Here is a 23,032-nt window from a genome sequence, read left to right as displayed (position 1 = left end):
GAACATGCGTAAGTAATTCTAATTTGCTATGAACCAGCTAGCACTGGTCAGAAAATGGAGTTTTTCTCCCACAAATCATTTTAATTATTTGAAAAGGAGCAAAAGGTCTTCACAGTGAAGTCAAAAATTTTGGAAGGGAGCAAAATTTTGTTTTTGGAAAATCAGATTTGATTGTTTTGGTTCACTCAGAGGTGCCTGACTCCCTAGGAAGTTATCTCCCTGAGGTTGCCGACTCCACAGGCAGCTGGCACTTTAGGGATCTGGGCAGCTCAGGCTGTCCTCTGGATACTAGTACAGTCTTGCCTGTGCTACAACTCATAACTGAAGTGATTCAACTTCCACAGACATACCTGTCAAGTTAGGAAGGGAACATGCCACAGAAAGCTGCTTCTGTCCAACTCTGTTCTCTCCATACCTTGTGTGGACCAACAGAATCTTAAGGTACCTCTATACTAGGGTAGAAAGTCGATCCCAGATACTCAATTCTAGCCACGCCATTAGCATAACTAGAATAGATGTATCAGAATCAATATTCTTACCCTATGTCGATTGGGGCTCTTCAGGCTCATGCCAACGTCCCTTACTCCACATCTTAACAAACACGGCAAAAATCAAACTCTGGAAGATCGACTGCATCATGGTCGATTGGCTGTTAAGTATAGATTGACTCTGAAATGCATGGAATGGGGTAGATGCAGTCGGGACTCTGAAGTCTTCTTGACTCTCCCCTCTACTCCCATACCATTAATTCTTTCTTGCCCCTCTGTCCTTATACTTGGTGGGGGAATGGAGCACTGTAGCCTGCCTGGCTCACGAACACCACCAACGCAAATGTGCTAAGTAAACCAGAAATTGCTGTGAAGTTTTCAAATGGCAGTACGAAGGATGGAGAGAAAGCTTGAGCAGTGTCTCCTTTGCTCGTTAGACTCTTTGAAATTTTTTTGCTGATCGTAATCAGTGTCATGGTGTGACTGGAACTGAAAGGGATTATTCCTTTTACACAGGAATTTAAACGTAGCCTGTTTGTTCAGAGGAGAGAGGGGACCAGATTAGAACATGCTATCGGAGCATAATAAATTTACAGTAGTTGCAAACTAGTGTTCCTTAATTCTTCAGACACCATCTCTAATATTCTCATTCTCTCATAGTTAGCTAATTTATGCTTTTGTCCTTATTGAATTAACCATTGTCTTCTCTTTCATACTGTCTCCGGAGGGAACCCCCTTTTAAATCTTTTCCATTTAATTCCATTAATTGGCATATTGTCTGGCCTTAGGTTTTCTCTCATGGGCCCTGAGCTTAGGTTCCCCTCCCTTCTTAAACTCCTCAGCTATGTTTCTGCCGCTTTGACTGACAACTTGCTTGATCTGCAGACAAAGCATGTGCTTTCTTATCTTTCACTCACAGGCTAATGTTTAACAATGTATTCACAGTTTATCACCCTATGTGTTAAGCCAGGGTACAGAAGTTCTCTTGGTTCTGAAGCCATCATAAAAATCAGTAATAATCAATGCATTTATTCTAGGCGAGGCTACATTAAAATATTACTAACTACCATAATTAGAAAATAAATAATTTAAGAAGTCAGATGCCTTTACTGATTTATTAATAGTACTTGCTTTTGCCCTTCAAATAGGATTCTGGGTCTTCTTTCAAATGAAGAAAATGAAGCCTTCACAACAAATACATACAGCCTTTTCATTAAAGAAAAAAACAAAAATGAAAGTTTTCACCTCAGCATCATAACTTTCCCTGTTACAATGACTAACGCAAATGAGTGCAGGAGGTATGGAACATGAAAAAAACAGCAGTTTAGCGAAAACATTATTTCAGTAACACAACAAATAGGTTAAATAAACCCCACAGAGCTAGCAGTGTTCCTCGCCTGTATTTATTTTTATGGTCATAATAAACTGAATTCATGACACACTGAAAATGCTGTTATGGCTTTCTTTTACAAGGCACAAATAGCCATGTAATAATTGGAGTAACACTGCAGCTGTATTGTCTATGCACACTCTGTGGCAAGAGACAGAGAGGAGCAAAAAAAATCAAAAATGGGATGGGAAGGCATCAAAAGCAGTGAAAAGATAGAAACAAACCAAAGTGCTTCCCTTTCCTTCATCCCACCCCAAGGCCCAGAACCATCGTTATGTCAGTACCACATGGTAGGAGTTCAGTGGGGGTTTGAGGAATCGTTTTTAAGGGTGTGAGGGCCTGGGTTCAAATATACTGATCTTGAACCCTGTGGAGATCCAGGTAGATACCCATGCGGCAGTTAGTACTGCTTCCAGCACCACTGAGCCCTGCTCTGTCCTGACCTCTGAAGGGTTTGCCATAAGGCAGACGCTCATTTAAAATGAATCAATAGCAGTTTACTGTGGATTACTCATCCTTCATTAGGCCAGCAACCACTGGCTTCAGTGAGAGCTCATTTTCTGGGCTGCCTTAGGAGAGATGGAGGATATTGGAGGTTTATTTAATACTGGGTTTTCTGAGACATTCTTTAAATTCTACAAGAGAAGTAGCAATACTAATAAGTTTCAATTGACTCTGTCTTGTTCAGACCCAGAAGGCAGATACATAGTAATTTTGAGCATTTTCAGTACTAAAATTAATATGGCTGAAGTATATATAATCTTAGTGGTGGGCATGCACCTTTTACCGCAAACATAACATTTCCAGCAGAACTGATATCCCAGAGATAGAAGGGAAAGACTGAAACAATGTCATGGATGATATCGACAAATCTTAATGTTCTAGGTGAAAGTCACAGGCCTTTTCAAACCATCCATTATTCTTGAGAGGATATTGGATAATTGGCTGTATGGAGACTGAAGTGTAACAAGACATATCTCTCTGCGCTTCATGCCTCCTATTCCCGATGAGATTTTTTTTTATGCTTTGTAAGATGTTAACTTCTAAATGCATAGAGACAGAAGTCAGTAATATCATCATCGTACACCAATTTCTCTTCACATAGACACTGGTCATAGAGCCTCAAGCTGGAAGTTAAAACACACATTGCTTAGATGTCTTCGGATGTCTTGCCTAAGTGTATTCAGATGATTAAAATATCCATTACTAGTTTCTGAAAAGAAAAATATAAATACCATCACTTCCACTACAAGTTTATAGGAAACGTCAAAGACTATCTTAGGAAGAGAATGCATAAAATTCACACCTGAAAGAAGAAAGGAACAAACTGGTTAATTCGTCAGAAGAAAATGTTGTTAAGTTTTTCTGGGGGAGGAACCCTCATAAAGAAGGCCCTTAGATGTTGCACATTCTCATTACCTTGTATTTTAATTACACTCACTGGTCTCCATCCAGGCTAAATTCATGCTAATGAATTTTAACAGAGGCTTTATGAATCGTTGGAATAAAGCTGGTAGATTTCTATGGAGAGAAATTAAAATGGCTAAGTACAGTTACAGTATACTCTCTTGGTACAAGACAACAGTCTTTCTGTACCAGAAACTGATTAAATTAACAGACAATTAAAAGACGTCTCTGAATATTTTTACACAATTCAAATTCAACCCACATATTGTTCCTACCTCACATCAATTATATGGAGGAAGATCTTTCCATACTACAGGTTAAAGATGCAGTTGGCTACATCAACCCAGGCAACATGCCTGGATGCAATGGCTTTTCTGAAGAAAAGGACATATATCAATCAATTAGTACCAACGCTGTCTGAAGTCTATAATGAAGTATTTGCAGAAGAAATAATGTCGCAGAGCATGAAGATGGCAATAACTACCCTAATTCTTAGGAAAGAAAGCAAGCAAGCAAGCAAGCAAGAAAGAAAATGTCTTCATTGTGGTGATTATCACCTCACAGCACAGATTATAAAATTCTGACAAAGATTCTCATTTAACACCTACAAAACTTTGCTCCATCAACCATTAATGAGGTCCACATGTGTTTTGTTTATTGCGGATGAATGCTGGAAACTACTCCAAAGATATTCTACTGAATCCACTAGACACAAACGGACACTCCAGTCACTGTTCTATCAGAATGCTGCTGCCTCCCATCCCATGGACATGAGGGAAAGGATTACCTGGGTGGCATGGGCAGGTAGTGGCAGCGGTGGCAGCAGCAGTCTCAGGGGATCATTTCCCCCCACCCCTCACCACCACCCATCCTCAACCATGCCTTGTTCAATTGGTGTCTCCTGCTGAGCCCCACTCCTCCGGGGGTGGTTGGAAGGCCTCCAGCTGCCTGTGGAAAAGTGGGGCTCAGCAGGCCGGAAGGGTGCAGTGGAGCACAGTGTGGTGATTGTGGGGTGGAGGGAGGTAGACCAGAAGGGGGTGACCTCCTGCAGCTGCTGCTGCTGCCGCCATCCACCGTTCGTCTCCTACCCCAGGTAATCCCTGGCTAGACTGGTCAGGCAGAAGGCCAGGGATAATGGCAAGGAGGAGAGTGGGGAGGGCACTTCCTGGGATGCCGCACCTGGGGCACTGGGGAGGGTTGCCCTTGGCTGCCCCCATCGACCCTTGGGATGGCCCTAATCATTAGATGCTAATCAAGCCTTCCACTGAGTGGAGAGGCTATATCTACAAGTGAATCTGAGAAAATTAGAATTGATTTATTTACAAATTACCCCTTGCCTCTGTTCTAGGAATGCCTCTAGGATGCCCTCTAAAACCTGTGCTCTGTCATGAAGTCATGGAACTGCCGGTAGCACGTACCATGTACTGCAGGAATTATCACCCAGCATGACAAGTACAAAAATAGTGTATAGGTGGATGATATTGTGTTTATTCTCAGAAATGCCTCTGCTTCAATTCCACTGCTAATATCTGCAAACAAGATATTAGGACTTCAGGGTCAAGTCTCTTTGGCTACGCCTACAGGCGTCCTCTGTCAACAGAAGTCACTGCTAACAGAGAAACCTCAGTAGTACCTCTGTTGACAGATGGTATCTACACCTACAAGCAGATTGAAAGAGCAATCTGATATGTCTGCAAGAGCAGCCAGACTGCCCAGCCCTCTCTCGACAGAACGTGTGACCAGACTCTCTCCAAACAGGGCTGCCTGGGGAACTGGAAGGCCCCTCTGTTGACAGAACTGCCTACACAGGCACACTGTTGACAGAGGCGCTATTCCTGACTGGGTACAGGGATAACACTGCCAACTGAACAGCTGAGTTTTGTTGACAAACTCTTGCTTTAGCCAGGTAGATGATCGGAGAGTTTTGTTGACAAAAGGACTGTTCTGTTGACAGAAGCTGCCCATGTAGACATGCCTTGATGGCCAGGTGATGGATGTTTCTTATATACCAAATCCATCTCAAATACAATCATTCTTCTTTCATTCATGTAAAAGCATAATCTTTTTAGGCCTCAGGCATGTCCTGATTTGTCTGCAAACACAGATGCTGTACCCAGAGAAATAACAACAGACAGAGAGAAATGGTCTTTACCAATATCTTATTTAGGAGAGGTAGTAGCTATTAAAATTATTGTATGACTATGATTAATGCATATATTTAGCTCAATTCTATGTAAAAATCCTGGTTCAACTTTCACAAGAGTTAAACAGAGTTACATAACAATTTCTGTGAAGTATGAAGATACACCAAACCCAGAATATACTAGGAAATTACAACCAAATTGAAGGTGTGATTCACCTGGTTTTTTTTCTATGCTGATTTTTAATGATCCTCGGTGCATTTCAGATTGAAACTAATTAGTTATCTCTTTGTGTGTACTGTGTACTTCCTTTTTTTAAAGCGGTTGCCATCACCTTTAAGGAAAAAAAAAAACATTTATCTCCTCTTGGAGTGTCCTTCCGAAAATCATGCCCATTGCTACATCTAATCTCATCAACTCTCCTTTCATGCCAATCTGGAACAATCCCCAATATAAATTTGCTCACAGCACTAAGATCAGCTCTGCCTGGCTCACCAAGGACATATTAATCATCAAATATATTATTGAACAGACAACTTTAGCCTCCTGTTCAAATCTTTGTGATAAATATCAGCTATGAATAAAACAAGGACCTTTCTACAATAAACATTGTCTCAAAATTATAAAGGTATTGTGGAATTTTTGGTAGGCCCATAAAATAACACTCCACTTGAAGTGCACCTTAAAAAGTATGTTAGCCAAACACATATGGGTATAACATACAAATAGCTAAATTCTTTCATTTATCTAACTGGCTATGCCATTTAAAAAAAGCTGGGGAGAAGGAACTAAACATTTCTATTTCTTCTGACAGGTGGGATAGTTTCTGGCACAATATATAGAGATCATCCAGTTCCCTGTTTCTTTCAGAAAAAAATTCTAAATAGAGATTACATACAGCTGGGTGCGCCTGTCGTGCAAGGGTGTAGAGTGGAGACTTCATTCTCACTTGTCAGTGGTCTCAGTGCCTCTGGGGTTACATTTCCAACAAAGAGAATCTTCCAAGGTCACAAATTCTCACTTGATCATGCCCAATGTGCAGTTTATATGCTACAGGTTGAACCTCTCTAATCCAGAACTCTCTTGTCTGGCAAACTCCATAATCTGGCATGATTTCTGGTAGCCTTTTGTCCACTATCGTGGGCATGGCCAAGTTTCCTGTGGTCCCATAAAGTTTGTTTACAGCTACCGGTCCTAGCTCTCAGTGTTCTGTGCTGTTACTCCACTGTAATTTACCCCTAAATGTCTTCTACGAGCCCAGTAGGCAGTGGAAGTGTGGGTGATATGCTAGAAAATACTGGTTTCCCATCGTCCGACAAATTCTCTTTTCTGGCACAGGTCAGATCAGATCCCAAGGGTGCTGGATGAGAGAGGTTCAACCTGTACTGTTATTGCATCGGAAGGCTATTTTTATGTTTTGTAGCATTCTCATTCTCAACTACCAAAAGATGATTCAGGAAGGGACAGGAAATTTAGAACTTTCTTAAACTGGTGTGGTTAACCCAGTCAATTAACAATATTGTACTTATTCATGTAGACAGCACCTCCGCCATCGCTACAGTATGTGGCTTGATGCTCTGTTGTTGTCTCTTAGCAGTGGATTTTTGCAGGGACTTTTAGTCTTACCTGTGTGTGCTAGAGTTGTTACTGGTAGTATTCTGACATTAACTGAGTGTTACAATATTCAGATGCCCAAGGAAGTTGTGTCTATTTTTGAATCAGAGACAAATGGCAGGCTTGTCCACACACAGTTTTTGTATTGTTTTAGCTATATTGGTTTAGTAACCAATGATGTTAATAGTAAATTTTTCCCAATATAGCATCTTTATACCAGAGTAACTACACCCTTAGTAGGGGTTGCCCAGCTTTAATTAGTTCAATGAAAAATATATCATGCTTGTAACAGAAATAATTAAATTGACACAAGAAACATATATAAAAAAGGCCTAAAACAGTTGCCACACTAAGATCAAATGAGTAGTTTGGTGCCTGAAATAAGGACCCAGTTACTTTTTAGCCCCCTGATTTATAAGAGACTAGGACCATTAGAAAACAGGACACAAGTTACTCAATATTCCAGAAGTAATTAAACTGTTCATGGGCAATTTTCTGATCTTCTCATCAGTTTTTTAATCACAATACTCAAATCACAGTTACAGAATCAGACAACAATTAAACACATCATCAATTTAGAGATCACACCGAAGCCGTGTTCAGACATAGCACTTGTAACAGTAACAATTATCTGGTTAGGGATGTGATTTTTAACAAAATAGTTACACAGATACAGTCTCTAGCACAGGGTGTAGCTATTTTAGTATAAAAGTGTATTACATCTGTACTGCTTATTCCCATTTGAGAATAAACTTCACTGGTATAAATCAGGGCATCTGACAGACTTCACTGGACACTGGACAAGGTGTGTGTGTGGTGGGGGCTGGTTCCAGAGCCCCAAAGGGGCAGGGCCTTGGCCAGAAGGGATCAGGTTGGGGGCTAATCCCCCCGCCAGCCAGCCCTTGAATGACATGCAACTTGTACCACCTGGGACTTCAGCGGAGAATTAAAGGCATTGGGGCTCTTGCTGCTGCTGCTGCAGCTGGGAGCCCTGCACCCTTTTAAATTGCTAAATCCAGGGGAGCTGGCCCCTTTGCCAGCCCCCTGCCCCCTTCTGGTGGTCCTGGTATAAACACTATTATAAACAGTATAACTGCAACCACACACTGTGTGGGTGAATTAGCAGTTCTAGTGTTTTAACTATCCCAATATAATTTAAACAATACAAACTTTGTATGTAGACAAGGCCTCAGAAAGACTTCTGCATTTCTGTCTCTGGATGTTTGGTCAGTCTGGCTACCTGCTTATGTTTATGTACCAACATTTTTTGGATTTTTGTTCATTATTTTTATTGCCAAATGTCATCTTTTCAAGTCTGATGAGGTTGACTTTAAACTCATACTGGTAACACCACTAGCTAAATGTACACCAACATCTCCATCCATACAGATGATTGGAAAGTGGAATGGAAATCAAATATTTTCACCAAGCTTTATTCCACCAAGTTGAAACAAAAGTTTACTACAATTTCAAAATTTGACAGTATTTGACAAACTCAGTATAAACCCATGTTTGGTGAGAGCTTGGAATCCCAGTCAGTTCATTTTCTTCTGTACATGAATTCATTTTTTAAAGGTGAGTTCTGCAATGAACTCCATTCAGACTGAATGGGCCACAGATGTGAGAGCCGAACAAGTTTTTCATGACAATTGAAAACAACTTTAAATTTACAGGGATAAAAATATTTCAGGTTCATTTTCATAGGCTTTAACTCCAAAAAAAGATGACTAGCTGTTACCAAATTAAATGAATAAGCAGCAGATTTAAAACAAACAAAAGGAAGTACTTCTTCACACATTGCACAGTCAACTTGTGCAACTCCTTGCCAGGTGATGTTGTGAGGGCTAATCACATAACAGGGCTCAAAACAGTGCTAGATAAATTCATAGAGAATAGGTCTATGACTGGCTGTTAGTCAGGGTAGGTAGGATGGTGTTCCTTACCTCTGTTGGAAGTGATAGCTGGCACTGGTCATTGTTAGAAATGAGAATACTGGGCCAGATGGACCTTCGAACCATTCTTGTATTATATTCAGCATATTGCAGGAACAGATCCTCAACTTTCCAATGTGTTTAAAATCTAAATAGACAACAGCAGGAGAAAGGAAAGGCACATGAAAGTGAGATGGGTAGCCTTACCCAAACAGCTCGGGGTGATCTATTCACAGTCCAAAACTGTTCCACTATTTATCATGATGGACATTTTTTGCACCTGACTCATCCATGGTCAGGATGTTCCTAGTCAAAACTGAAATTCACAAGTAGAGCTGAGACAGCTTGCATAATAGGTGCCAGCACTTTACCCTCATTTAGCTAGGGGTACTAGTCCCCACTTTAAAGATAATCAAATTAACCTCAACTATTACAAATGATCTTTTCTGGGAGCACCAATAATTCTACAATTGTTTTGGGTAAGCGTGATATTGTTCTGAAATAAATGACTTTATAGTTCTCTTTCCCAAGCTACTTCAATGCATATTACACACAGAATCCTAGAACCATTTTCTTGGCAAACTGTGCCACTTGGAACCACAAGTATTACCATTATAAAGTAAATGTTTAAGATTGCACAGAAGAAAAAATAACGGATTAGCCTTCAGTTCTGAAACATACCATGGTAAGCGTGTATCCCAATGGCTACGTCTACACTAGCCCCAAACTTCGAAATGGCCACGCAAATGGCCATTTCGAAGTTTACTAATGAAGTGCTGAAATGCATATTCAGTGCTTCATTAGCATGCGGGCGGCCACGGCACTTCAAAATTGACACACCTTGCCGCCGCGCAGCTCGTCTCGACGGGGCTCCTTTTCAAAAGGACCCCGCCTACTTCAAAGTCCCCTTATTCCCATGAGCTGATGGAAATAAGGGGACTTCGAAGTAGGCGGGGTCCTTTCGAAAAGGAGCCCCGTCGGGATGAGACGCGCGGTGGCGAGGTACGTCAATTTTGAAGTGCCGCGGCCGCCCGCATGCTAATGAAACGGTGAATATGCATTTCAGCGCTTCATTAGTAAACTTCAAAATGGCCATTTGCGTGGCCATTTCGAAGTTTGGGGCTAGTGTAGACACGGCCAATAAGACATAGTTATTTACCTCAGTAAATAGGGGCCTTATGCTCAGATGGGACTAAAAAATATTAGGTAACTGTCACTTGTAATTCACAGGAAACTGATTTACAATTTTAAATTCATTTTGTAAATCCAGATGCTGCAGTAATATTTGAATCAATTCTTTCAAATGTCTTGTGCAAGCAAAACAAAGCTCCATCATTTGAACAACAAAACAACGTTTTGTATTAATCAATGGGGATCGATATATTCCACTGATGTAGAAAATGAGAGCTTTTGCATGTTTCCTAGATTCTGAATTTCATTTTGGATGCCCGGTCACAAACTATAACTGCTGCCTTTGTGGATCCACATAGTTCAGCTGAAATCCATTATTTCTAGTAGAATTATGAGTCTTGTTAGTGAAATGCCAGCTATTTCCATTCTGGCATCTGCACGGCAGTTCTATTATTAACAACAAGCCCATTAAAAAATGAAAAATTCAGATGTGTGTCTTTGGGGTGTGGGTTTGCTGAAGCTTCATTTGAAATAAATAAGCTTGCTGTGCTGCTTCCAGTTGACACAGCTGTCATGTAAGCAGTTGCTGTTGTTGCATAGCTTAGGGATTCTAGGCTACAAGGCCTTGTAGCCATCTGTAAACAATACAACATTGATGACAGGTTTACAACACTGGAGACAATATGTGCAGCTGTTAGTCACTAGCATGAGACAAATGTTTTTAGAGTAGATTTGCAGACACTTGGCTCTGGGTCTTTGAAGCAACACAGAGAGGAGGGAAGCAGCAATAGTAGTTGATGGTAACTTTACCTACCCAGGTACCCCTAATCTTTGCAATGTCCCAGGTCACGTTCAGCTATGGAAAATGGCATTTTGCTCGCTGCTGTCTTGTGCTCCCCTCCATGTAACATTTCAGAAAAGGGAGCCTTCCTTTAAGCACTGGGGCAGAGGATGCCAATGCATTGCTGAATTAACCCCTCCTGCAAGACAGCACTCAGAAGTTCCTTGCAATGAGGTACACAAATCGCACACTGGACCTGGTACATATAGTCTGGATGTACACTTGCCCTCAACTTCGAAGGGGGCATGGTAATCAGGGCCACGGGAGATTGCTAATGTAGTGCTGCGGTGAACATGCAACACATCATTAGGCTAGTTTTCCCTTGAGGCAACTTTGAAGTGCTGGCATGCATATAGCTGCTGCGCTACTTCAAAGTCCCTTTGCTCCTTGTCATTGCTGATGGGGTCCAGGTGCTGGACTGTCCATGGGTGCTTGGTGCTTTCTGCCATTCCAGGGCGGTCCTTTGACCTCCATTGTTGTCTCTGGCTCAGTCTCAGGCTCTGTAGTGTCAAGGATAATGGCCAGTGGTTCTGCCTTCTTGGGCCCAAGGAGGCGGTTCAGTTCCTTATAGTGGGGACAGCTGGTGGGCTACGTCCCAGGTCTTGCAATACCCCTGCTGGAGTTCTTTAACTTTGGAACTGACCTGGTGCAGGATGCAGTTGGGGTGGCTCTGGCCAATCAGGCCTTTGACAGGCACTCAAATGCCACAGCATTGCGGTGCTGAATCCCTGTTTGATGGAGGACCTCCTCATCCTCCCAGAGGGAGAGGAGGTCCCTCAGCTTGGCCTCTGTCCAGGAGAGGGCCCGGTGCATTGGGGCCTGGGTCCCCTCCTGGGAGGCCTCCCTGGTGTCCTGGGGGGCTCCTGAGGTGTGCAGGGAGCTGGCTGGCTGCCCATGGGTCTATGGAGGGCGACGGGCTGCCTGGGGCCCCATGGCAGGGAGCAGGCTGTGCAGCAGCATGGGCTCCCTGCTGCCTGCACGCTGTCAGCTTCCTGCTTGGGGGTTTGTGGGAGCCTGTGTCTTTAAACGTGGCCAGATGCCAGAGCCATAGAGCTCCACTTCTGCTGTGAGCGGTGCTGTCACCTGCCAGCTGATTGGCATCATGGGGGACTCCCTCTTTTGAAAGAGCTGTCCACAGAGCATCTACACTTCCTCTCTTTCGAAAGAGTCTTTTGAAGGGGGTGGTCTTCGCACTGTGGGAATGGAAGACCAACTTCGATGGAACGGTCCCATTCGTTTGAAGCCAATTTAGAAAGATCTCTCTGTGTGTGTAGATGCTCTGTGGATAACTTCAAAAAAGGGCCATCTTTTGACCCAATTTTGATTGTACTTGCTAGTGTAGACACGGCCTAAAGAGAGTAGCAGGACTGCGTATTACAGCTGATGGGAGAGTCACCTACCTGTAGCTAAGTGCATCTAGCTGAAGCAAAGAAATGTAATATGTCTTCCTTCGATGATGAGTATCAACATGGTTATCAATCAGTTCCAGAAACTCTAACAACTTTATAGGAGTCATTATGCCTTTGACAGTCCCATCTAATAATTCGCAAATAGCAGCACACCCAATATAAGACCAGAGTTTATTGGCGCTGCTTCATATGTAGCAGGAAAGCAATAGTGCAGGGACACACATGTAACTGTGAATTCACTTGGGAGTCCTGTGGCAGGAACAGAAATAAAGGCTGATTTTCACAATTTATCACGCGACCTCTTCAAACCGTTACCTCTTCAAATCCCTCTCCAAAGCCAACTTCTATAATGACGCTTAGAGGAAAACAAATGATAAATTTGATTGGAGGATTAGTAGCTATTGCTGTTTTTTTTTCACTTTACGATATAAATGTAATATATTTGAAACTATTGTACACATAGGGCCCCACTGACATCAACAGGTTTTGGATCAGGGTTATCATTAGCTTGTATGGGCATAGGAACATGTTACTGTTCTCAGCACTTTCATTCCATCCAAAACTCATTTGATACGTTTTGTCAGAAATTAGGCCCTGTGTCCCAAAGCTGCTCCTTACAGGAAGGTGCATCACATAATCAACAGGGCTCTACACAGACTGTGTGTGCACAGCAGCTTGCATATCTCTGGTCTCTTTGGTGCAGAGACCTTGCCCTCAGTGTTCCTTGTAAGCTGAGCACTTGGGCAGCCTCTCAGGAAAGAGCCAAGTGTCACCCAGCTGATTAGCAGACTGCCCACAGCACTCACAGCTGGCAGCATTGTTTCTACCAGTGGTGCACATTGAGCCATGACTGTGGTCATAAGAAAATTTATTCTGCACATGGATGGAAAAAATGAGAGGGGACTCTGCTCATCAGTGCCTGCTTTAAAGAGGTCCTTGTGGCATTTGGGACTTTGCAACACAAATGCAATGCAAATAAAGTCAGATAACGAGAATGACAGTCTAGTGGTCAACTGCAAGTTGCAAGAAGACAGTAGCTCAGGTCTAGAGAGCAGAACAGGGATTGCAGCCAGAGAATACCAAATAGCCACGTCACAGCTGAAGCAAACTTAATGGCCGAGGAGGAAATCGGAGAACAGGTTCAGGTAGCAATCTACACGCAAGCCATCCAGTAGACGTTAAAGTTGTTCAGTGGCTTCACATGCTAGATGCACATTTGACATTAAGAACTGACCAAAGTGGGTCTAAGGCAGAGGATTCAGATTAAGGAGGAGCACTTCAGAGCAAGTCTTAGCAATTAGCACAATGGAGCAGCACTATTTATCCTCAAGCTCAGGAACCTGGTGGGCATGAGGCAGGGTCAGCACTTCCACAATGGAGGTACTATGGGCGGTAAATCCTTGTTTGATCCCATAATACCTCAGAGGTGAGACTGGGTCTTGACAGTGTTCCATACATGAGAGGGGGAAGGGGCGCTGGGACAAGAGAGGGACCCATAAAAGAAGCTGGAGAGGTCATCCAGTGCATGAGAACAGACCAGCCACAGAGGAGGAGACCAGCCCAGCCCTGTCTTCCAGTCACTGTGGGCCCTGACAGAGATACTTGGCCCAGGGTTGGGGGGGCAGGGGATGGGAATATGGGTAAGGCACAGGTATTTAGAAGGGGGAGTGTTGGCACACAGGGCAGCAGCAGTATTGGCCCACAGGGTGGGAGGAGCACAGAGCACCAGCTGCCATGGAACTTCTACAGAAACATCAGGAAGAGCTTCCAAATAGCCCCTTTGCAGCCTCATGCTGGTCTGCAGCCTGCCCCCTCCCCCACATCTCACTAACTTTCCTCCCTCCCCCACATCTCACTAGCTTCCCTTTCTTCCACCTCACGCCCCACATACCTGCTGAGACAGGGCATGAACTTCTGTTGCAGTGATCCTCATGGAAGCCCTTTGAAGAAGGCACTCCTGAAATACCACATTGAGCATATGCAGGACTTGCCCCCTGATTACCATAGCAATAGCAGGGTTCAGGGCTGGTTCCCAGACTGTGTAGGGAAGTAGTTTTCAACTTTTTTTTTCACTCAAGGACTCCTAAACATTTCAAATGGAGACACAGACCCCATGAATAATCTTAGATGTAGTCTGTGAACCTTCTGGGGTCCACAGACCACAGGTTGAAAACAACTAGGCCTAGGGTTCAGGATAGACCTGGCTAAGCATGTTGTCAGAACCAACCTTAGGCCAGAACTCAGATACAAAGTGTTTGATTTCTTTTGATTTCAGCTGTGTTCAGAGGGTAGCACAGAGAGAACCATCACAAGGGAGGATGCTTCTATCCTCTGCTTTCCTACCCAGGAGAAGGCTGAATCCTCTGTGTATGTCTGATGCTGAACAATGTGATCACTGCAGAGAGCAGAAAGCCAGGAGGCTGAGGAGAGTCACGATCAAGCTACCAAGAGTCAGCCTAACTGCACACTGGAATGCAGACCAGAAAAGTGCAAGGATTGCCTTACCATCTTTGTTATGACTACTCTGTGAGAACATCCTTGTTTATTTTGCTGTTTTAAGGGAGCCACTTCCAGCACTGAACCACACACCCAAAACTGAGCCTAAACTTGCCTTTTTCTTAGGCAGCTGTTGGGAAGCAGCATTGGCTGTACTGGCTGTAAATGTTAGTAAGGCTGGAGTTGATGTATTGTTTTTTGTCATTCATTATCTTGATTCCCTTTTCCTTTGTCCTCTGTTTTGAGTTCGCTATACCTAACACAGCTCTGGTTATTGTTTTATTACTCTGGGAATTGTAACAACTATTTTATTTTTGTGTGCTCTGACTGACATTCCTCCTCATAAGACTGAGTGCTCAAAATTTCAACAAAGGACAAGCTTTCGGAATTCTCTGCATTTAGGGGTGGAGGCACCATGCGCCCTTTATAAGGGAACCTGTGACCTGTAGGAGACAAGGGAAAAAACTGCAGTCCCACCTCAGGCCATGTGTTACATTTAATGTGATTCACCTTTACATAAACAAATAGTGTATATATATATATCAAAATATGCATCTCTTAGAGCGGGAAGGGACCTTAGAAGGTTATCTAGTCCAGTCCCCTACCTTCTTGGCAGGACCAAGCACCATTCCTGACATCTACGTGCCCTGATCCCTAAATGGCAACCTCAAGGATTGCGCTCACAACCCTGAGTTCAGCAGGCCAATACACAAACAATTGAGCTACTAGAGTAGCTTTAGTGGGTAGAGGCTGGTGCAGTTGTCTGGATGCAGAAGTCTAGGACCAATATTGGATTCTTCCCTTTATGTTCCTTGTGCCACTGCCCCTTCCAGGCCCTCATTCCTGTCTGGAATCTGGTCAGAGGAGCAGTGACAGGGGAGGGAAAGATGGTGCCTGAGCGCCTTCCTCTCAGTAGCCCCATATCCCTGGAAAGTAAAACTCTGGGCCCAATTGCCTTCCTGTGCCTGAGCTGAATACATAAGAACCCAGCTGAGCTGTGGGCAAGTGTGACAGGGTTGTGAAATGTGATACGTGACAGGCCTGTATAGGTATATATTTTCCATTCACAAAGAACAATACACGTAGACTACAGAATTTTCGTGTTAGAAAAAGGAAGTCACATCACATAAAAACTTCCATGAAACAGAAAGGAAAATGCACCTCTCCCTCTGTATGAGCCTTGGTTTTGAATCCTCTCAGAGCCCTATCCCTTAGCAGAGAAGCAGGCACATTTCTTCTGTTTGAAATATACATGCACAGAAGACAATCGTAGCTGTACAGTACATAACAAAGAGAACAAGAAGTCCTGTGGCACCTCATAGACTAACAGATATTTTGGAGCATGAGCTTTTGGGGGTAAAGATGCATCTGACGAAGTGGGTGTTTACCCACAAAACCATGTGCTCCAAAATATCAGTTAGGCTATAAGGTGCCACAGGACTTCTTGTTGTTCTCAAAGATACAGACTAACACGGCTGCCTCTCTAGTACATAACAAAGAACACCCAGAAGGATTTCAGCAAGCACTGAAGAAAGTAAGAGACACTCCTGAACTAAGTCAGCCAAACGGCTGATAGCTAGTGTGGCAGGGTATCCCTGGATCTTGCAGGGTCCCACACCTCTCCCCTCTGCTGGAGGGGTTAGGCTGCACCCACCTCCACCAGTCTGGATCAGCTGCCCAGTCTCTTTCCCCCTTGGCCATGGTCAGGGCTTCAGTCTCACGGGGGGAGGGCAGCCCAGGCACTCTCCCACTGAGGTACTCCCTCCTGCTGTCCCTTGTAGATGGTACTTGTCCTCCTTATCTGTCTTCTCTTTTCTCCACCACCCTACCTTGTTCACCTCCTCTCTTACTCCCTCTTCCCTCCCCTGGCTGGGACAGCTTTTTAAACTCCCCCAACACACTGGCAGTGTGGTCAGCTGGCCTTTCCTGCTTACCTGACACCACTTCCTATTGCCTCTACCTGGGAGCTTACCTACCTCCTTCCCCTAGCCCAGACTGTGTCCTGAGTTGCCTTTCACCCTTCCAGTTGGAGTCTGCTGATCTGAGCCGCTTACAATAGATCAGGGGTCAGCAACCTGTGGCTCCAGAGCCTGTGGCTCTGAGTTTGCTGCCGCTTCCTCTTGTGGCTCTGGAGGCTGCTGCTGTCTAAACAAAAAAACTAAACTCAGTTGCCCACTGTTAAATGAACTGATTTCAGTTTTTTGTTTGCCCTGGAGCGGCTGAGCAGCCAGCTGTGGCAGGAAGCCCCAGCAGAGAAAGCTGGTGGGGCAGGGAGCTGCCCATGCTACATGTGAGGGAAGTCTAAGCCTGCAGAACAACAGGAGGCAGTGGCCACGGAGGAGCAGTGGCAGATCTCGTCATGAGGCAGGTTAATTCTGGGGATGCAGGGCGGGGTTAGGGTTGAGAGGGGTGAATCCTGGTGGTGGGGGTGGGGGTTTGGGGATCAGAGGGGTTAAAGCTGGGGCTGGGGGCAGTTTGGGGCTGAGAGGGGTTTAAATTGGGGCTGGGGGGCTGGTTTGGGGATGAGAGGGGTTAAGCCAGAGGATAGAGGGTGGGTTTGCAAGATGGAGGGGAGTAAAGCTTGGGGTTAAGGGGGCTGAGGTGAGTAAAGCCTGGAGATGGGGGTAACAACACTGGTACAAATCATTGCGTGTGTGCTGTTTTTAAAACGTGTGACAAAAATTATGGTTTGACATTTTTTATTAAGGACTGGTTCGTATTTACATGCATTGCAGCACTTGACGTATTGATTTTGTAACTGAATTTGAAAAAATGACTCTTCTCACTATTTTGGTTGCAGACCCGTGCCCTAGGTAAAATAAAAATAGCCAAAATGTCGACTCCGATCAATTCTATGAAGATTGTTGGGAATGATCAGTTGGTTGGCAAAATTCATTACAAAACCATCTACAGTCAACAAATCCTTAATATCATTTTCTAACAATTCCTTTGTTTGGTACTGGGAAAGTTTTAGTCCAAAATCTGTGCATTTAAAACCACTGATTCTGCAAACATAAACTAGCTGCTTTCCCCATCAAAGGCATGAAATTATTCCTTTCTACAGAACAGCCAACAAGAAACACTTTCATTGATGAACTATTAGAGTATGGGTGAGAGCTATCCTTCTTCCAGCCTGGTCAAGCACATGGAAGCCTCACTTGTCTCACCATCCAGCTCCTTTCTGAGCATGACCTAAGACTTCTGTATTGCACATAAATTGTTTACTCACATACGGAAATGTAAACAGGTATCAGGCTTAATTATAGATGATCAGTTACAATTCTCCTTCTGAAGTTTAACCCTCCGCTGAAGTGCAGGCTTTGCAGGGCCACTATACAGAGTGGAGCCAAGTGAGAATATGACAAACCCCAAAAGGGCGTGCTCCTCATGCAGCAAAACAAAAGATTCGTCTGTTGCACAGAGCAGAACAAATGAGCCTGGTGTACCCAAAGTACTGCTAGAGCCAGAAAACACCTTGACTAGTGGGAAGAAACAAATATGAACTGAGGCTAGAAAGCCCAGTAGCGTTACTAAAGCTCTAGCAGTCTGCCTGTTTTCCTCAAGAAACTTTGGTTTATGAAAGTTATTTGGTAGGCAGTCTCTCACCATGGCCTGATTTGCAATTTGCACCTTTGAAAAAGAAATATTCTTTTATCCTTTTTTGTTGTTGTTGTTGTTCTTTTTAATCAGTGTTTCTCACTTCAGTTCTGGCCTCTCACTTTGCTGCAAGAATTTAAATTTCAGTTTATAGATGCTAAAACTAACATGGGCTAATAACGAATTGCAACAGAAAACCCCTCTGTTATATCAAACAATTTTACGTAGATTTATTCTCACATTAGAAGTGGGTAGGGTGGTTGAACTATTAGTGGGGGAGAAGGGAAGAGAGGGCTGTGAACGACCTCAAAATACTGACTAGTCCAGATGTAGAGAATCACCGTTCTGTTGACAGTGGGGCTTGAATGCTTTCTGCATTAAAACTGTAAGTATTAGCTACGGGAGCTAAGGCCACATCTACACTAACAAGTACTTTCATAAGATTTTTCAAAAGAAGGGGGCAGTTTCAAAAGATCCTGTGGAGTGTCTCTACACAAAAAGTGGTCTTTCAAAAATAAATTGAAAGAATGCAGCACTCCTTTCAAAATCGCTCTCCCACTCCTGTTTCGGGAAGAGTGCCTTCTTTTGAAAGCTTCTTTTGAAAGAAAATGTATAGGCACTCCTCAGGGCCTTTCTTGCAAAAGAGCAGTCTTCGTGGCACCTGATTTTTCGATCCCTGCCCTGTTCTTTCGACAGAGCAGGGGACTGTGTGGATGCTCTCTTTCAAAAGAGCAGATCACTCTTTTGATCTGTTTTTTTCTGTGTGGACGCTCTCTTTCAAAAGAAGTTCTTTTGGAAGAGGTCTTCTGGAAGGGCTTCTTTTGAAAGATCTGTTTAGCGTAGACATAGCCTGAAAAACTTACTGGCTGCGTCTACACTAGAAAGTTCTTTCAAAAGATTTTTCAAAAGGGGGCTCTTTTGAAACAGCCCATGGAGCATCTACACACAAAAAACTGTTCTTTCAAAAGTAATCAAAAGAATGTGGTGCTCCTTTCAAAATCACTCTTCCATTCCCATTTCAGGAAAAGAGCCCCCATCTGTAAGCTTCTTTCAAAAGAAAAATGTGTGTAGATGCTGCTCAGGGCCCTTCTTTCGAAAGAACAGTCTTCATTTTCTATCCCTGGCCTGTTCTTTCAAAAGAGTGGGGGCTGTGTGGATGCTCTCGTTCGAAAGAGCAAATCGCTCTTTTGAACCGCTTTTTTGTGTGCGGATACTCTCTTTTGAAAGAAGCTCTTTCAGAAGAGATCTTCCAGAAGAGCTTCTTTCAAAAGATCTCTGTAGCATAGGCATAGCCACTGTGCCTGCTGGGAGCAGTAGCAGGTTCACACTTCCATAAATCAGGCTCTGGAACAGACCATGTAACATCTTGAGCTGTGGATTATGTAGTTACCCTTTATCTACTTCTAGTAAAAACAGTTATTACATTAGACACAAACAGAATTCTGACAATGGTCTTGATCCCTAGTTAGGTAGAATCACAGAATATTAGAATGGAAAGGGACCTCGAGGGGTCATCAAATCCAGTCTCCTGCATTCATAGCAGGACCACCATCCTTGCCAGATGTTTGTTTAACCTGGCGTTAATTATCTCTGGTGATGGGGATTCCACAACCTCCCTAAGCAACTTATTACAATGCTTAACCACCCTGGAAGCTAGGAAATAAGCCACTTTGGAATAGCCATTCTAGAATACTGAATTTCAAAATAAGGCTGCTGTGTAGACATATCCTAAGAAACTAGTCAGATGTAATATCTCACCCTCAGAATTATTCTGATAAGCTTCTTTCACAGATTAGAAAGCCTCCCGGTCTGGGCTCAATCCTTCCCCAACTTTTTATCCTTAGATGTTGCCAGCAGTCGTGTTGTGTGGTAAGCTGGGCTGTCCCGATGCCTGGCAGCAGCCCCTATTGTTTGAATTCCCACCTTTAGGTTTCGCAGAAGGTGAGACTCCTTTGTGTCCATTTTAAACTCTTTCTCACATTCAGTAGAAACGTAAAGATTCCAGGGTGGGTCCAAGCACCAGGTGACATGGCCGCTTGTCTTCGTAGGACCAATAAGAACCCTTCCTCCTGGGCTTATAGGAAAAAACAAGTCTATTCATAGATCATTGTTCTAAGTATTGAGCCATTAAATTCACTGAGTATTACAAATGGCCCTTCCTTAGCATGACTACATTAGTAATACAGATTTATAATTCATATTTCTAAATACAGGAATGACACGTGCATACAAATGGGAAAAATCATATTCAGTAGATTAGACCTTTTCCAATGATCCCTTACATGGGGTATTTTGCATAAAGCATATTGTATGTATGTCATATTCCTAAGCATATTTTCATAAAGAATATCGAATGTCCCATGAGAATATACAAAACAAAAGATACCACCCAGGTTATTTTAGGGACATTTCCACCAGGACAGCATGAATTCAAGTGACAGAGATTTGAAATGGAAATAATGGATTCAGGCCAACACATCCTTTGTTCCAGCTTAAGGCCCCTCTCCAACATAAGCCTAGCCAAGGATCCAGCCCTTACTCCCCATGCAGTGTACTGTCCAATGCTGATGACGTCAGGCTGTGAAATATCTAATTCATTGACAGTTCTTCCCAGTTTTTATGTGGAAAACTGTTTTGGTCCCAGCTCCTGACTCTCTGATCCATGCATGTGTGTGAGAGAGAAGGAGACCATCACTAACAGCTAAAGAAGGTAAGAGAGGTTGCTGTTCATGCTGTGGGATGGCTATAAGCCAAGCAGTAACACAGGCACAGGGACAGGGGACTGAGGGAGGTAGGTAAAGGGTGCTGGGGTGCTATATGTGTTTGCTCTGAAAACCTGGTCCCAGCTACAGGACTAAGTTCTTCTGCTCCAGCTGTAGCATCTCCTGATTTTGGTTTGCTAAGAGGCCATTCACAAAAGAAATATAAGTGAACAAGGCATCTATGGTAAAAGTTAACATGGTTACTCAATTTTTTTAATTCTACAGTCATAAAAATGCATGTTGCATTAGTGCTATTGTGCATTTTGAACTTACCTACCTTTTAAGAAGGTAAATAATCTTGATACCATAAATACAGAGACAACTGAGCTGTTTCTTCCCTGTTAGTATCTTTACTTGCCTTCTTTGCAATGCCAAACAAAACAAAAACCTTCTCTCTTCACTAATGCACACACTCAGCCCTTTAATCTTTTAGGGGAATTAGTTGTATGATGTGCACATATTCACAGTTGTGATATATGTGCTTTTTCCGTGGCTAGAATAATTTGGCATGTGAATAGGTTGTCTACTATAGGAGACCAAGGCAACCAGAAGCTAACCAGTGGCAGGAGACCATGCAGAGATGGAAAAGTTAGCTCGTGTTCTCACTGAACATTTCTTTATATATTTATTAATAGACCACTGGGACACTCCATGTGACATTTTAAAATATTATCCAGGTTTCACACTTCATTATACCCAGCTCACCTTTCCACTGTTTCCAATTGCTGTTAATGCAGAGCCAAATCCTGAAGCCCATGCGCAGACAAAAAAACCCTGCTGAAGTCAACGGCAGCCTTGCAAGATCAGAACTGCAATCAGGAAGATGGCTGATATAGGAGCAAACACTGTTGCATAGAGCTACTGACTGTGTCCAAAACCATTTTGAGACAGGTCTAGGTTGCAAAGAGGAACACAAGCAGACAGAGCTCTGTGCATTTGTCACATGAGACGTACAAACCTGACACTTGAACCAACAGCATTAGTAACTTCCTAAGGTATTTGGCCTATACAGCAGCCAGGAAGATTACATTCACAGCCTTTGCTATGAAGAACCCTTTACCCTGTTTGTGCTTCATGCATGATTAAGTACCAAGAAAGCAAGCCATATCTGTGTGACAATCTGTCAAAAAGAGGAACCCTGGCACACTGATACAGATAACTTGCAAACACTGCTTTAGATTTAAGCCGCTTGTGGTGGTCATATAGTATTAAACACAAAAAACTATGTTAAAAGAACATTAAAACTACAAAAGACAGCACTCAAAAATCAGAAAATGCCAGAATTAAGGCTGCCCCTGAACCCTTAATTCAGCCTCTTTGTGAGTACATATTAATGATACTGTCTTTAATTATAGGATTTCATACTATTTTTCCACTGAATCCCTTCCTCATTCAATAGTCTGGTGCTCACTAAATGCTATTTTGTTTTCTGCCCATTAACTAATGGGTAGCCTCCTCACTTATTTACTGTACACTTTTCAAGCCTTGCACTGAATACAGAATTACTCATTTACTCTCCTGGGCTTTTCGATGGCAGTGATTACTATGGTACCCCAAAACAGAAATTCATTTATTTTCACTAAACCTCTAAAGTGAGCACATTATTAGTCCCATTCTACAGATGGAGGGACTGAGCTTCAAATCATCCACTCATTTTGGATAGTCTGAGATGCCCTGGGCTTGGTTTCTCAGAGTATTTATCGGCATTATTTAACATTCTGTATGTGTAAAGCTCTTGTGGGTGCTCTGCTGCAGGGTCTGAACTTGGGCATCAAGAGATTGAATTTACAATTAGCAGCCAACTGTGAAGAGTTGGTTTAAGAGA

At 43.2% G+C, this 23,032-nt stretch overlaps 1 long non-coding RNA gene across 2 annotated transcripts; it reads right to left on the bottom strand.

Moving 5' to 3' along the window:
• Window positions 1-1,303: 1,303 nt before the first annotated feature.
• On the bottom strand, window positions 1,304-22,051 carry LOC142008586 (uncharacterized). 2 transcript variants are annotated; one of them, XR_012644182.1, is made up of 4 exons: window positions 21,913-22,051; window positions 8,984-9,119; window positions 3,561-3,659; window positions 3,304-3,399 (listed from the first exon to the last, which is right to left on the bottom strand). It is a non-coding gene; the product is annotated as an uncharacterized LOC142008586 (long non-coding RNA). The 2 variants fall into 2 exon arrangements; XR_012644183.1 differs by lacking the exons at window positions 3,304-3,399; window positions 3,561-3,659 and adding an exon at window positions 1,304-3,091.
• Window positions 22,052-23,032: the final 981 nt, after the last annotated feature.

The sequence above is a fragment of the Carettochelys insculpta genome, chromosome 2 (assembly GCF_033958435.1).
Source record: "Carettochelys insculpta isolate YL-2023 chromosome 2, ASM3395843v1, whole genome shotgun sequence".
Classification (NCBI taxonomy): Eukaryota; Metazoa; Chordata; order Testudines; family Carettochelyidae; genus Carettochelys; species Carettochelys insculpta.
Note: the sequence above shows the minus strand (reverse complement) of the source record. Positions and strands in the feature narration are given on the sequence as shown.